Raw genomic sequence first — 1,204 nt, forward strand, 5'->3', positions numbered from 1 at the left:
TGTCCCTCTGCAGGAATACTTTTTTATATCCCTCCACATGCTGCAGATGACTCTTCCTTTCGAGAATATCCTCCTTCGTGGTTTCGTTTGTAAACACCACCTTTACAAGTCGGTTTCTGTCCTTGTTGTACCAGCCCAACCTGAAAACCTTCTCAATGTTTTGTACAGCCCCTTCCATCTGTAACCCCTTCAGTAGCCCATGTACTGCCTCTCTGTCCTTGCTATTCCATTCTTGCCTGTTGGATCCTTTCTGTTCTTTGATGCCTACAACTACCACTGATCTTTTTCTCTCCAGCAGTTGAGTGGTGCACCTTGCTGCTTCCTGTGACGTAGCTGCTTGCATCGCTACCTCCCTCACTGTGTCCATTGCTTCTGAGCTCTTTTTCAGTATATCCGCAAATGTATCAGGTACAGAGGCATTTCCTTCCAATGTAACATTCCCACCTTCCCTTTGGATGATAATCTGATGTTCGGTCTCTTTATTTTTCTCTGTGAGGGATTTGATCTCCTCCCTTGCTGATGTCAGCTCACTTTGCAGATTGTTAATTGTAATCCTCATTTCATGCATCTCCCTCCTGAATTCCTCCAGAACTTGGGTTAACATTTCCTTAGTTTGGTCACCCTGGCTGCTTCCTGTGTCCCTGTTGCGGCCTCCTGCCATTTTGCCCCTTGTCAAGAGAGAGAGCAAGAGAGAGAGAGAGAGAGAGCAAGAGAGAGAGAGAGAGCAAGAGAGAGAGAGAGAGAGAGAGAGAGAGAGAGAGAGAGAGAGAGAGAGAGAGAGAGAGAGAGAGAGAGAGAGAGAGAGCAAGAGAGCAAGAGAGAGAGCAAGAGAGAGCAAACAAGAGAGAGAGAGAACAAGAGCGAGAGAGCAAGAGAGAGAGAGAGAGAGAGAGAGAGAACGTGTGTGTGCACGTGGGATGGGGGCTAAGAGGAGGTGAGGTGTTGCAGCTTACTGCAGGTAAAAGAGGGGGTAAGAGAAGGGGTAAGAAAGGGGTGGATTATGAGAGGTTTTATCCCCTTTCCACGAAAGGTGCTAGTCCCTTCTAGCCTGCATTTGCATGTGTGTACGCGTCCATACGTACGTGGGCGTGGTGCGTGCGTGTGTCACGAGTTCCCGTAAGCGTTAACTTCTACCCAAATGAGACACTTTGAGATTTTAAATATAAATGCTATCCTGAACAAGAATTTGATAATATTTTTACCT

Source organism: Procambarus clarkii, chromosome 5 (assembly GCF_040958095.1).
Source record: "Procambarus clarkii isolate CNS0578487 chromosome 5, FALCON_Pclarkii_2.0, whole genome shotgun sequence".
Taxonomy (NCBI): Eukaryota; Metazoa; Arthropoda; class Malacostraca; order Decapoda; family Cambaridae; genus Procambarus; species Procambarus clarkii.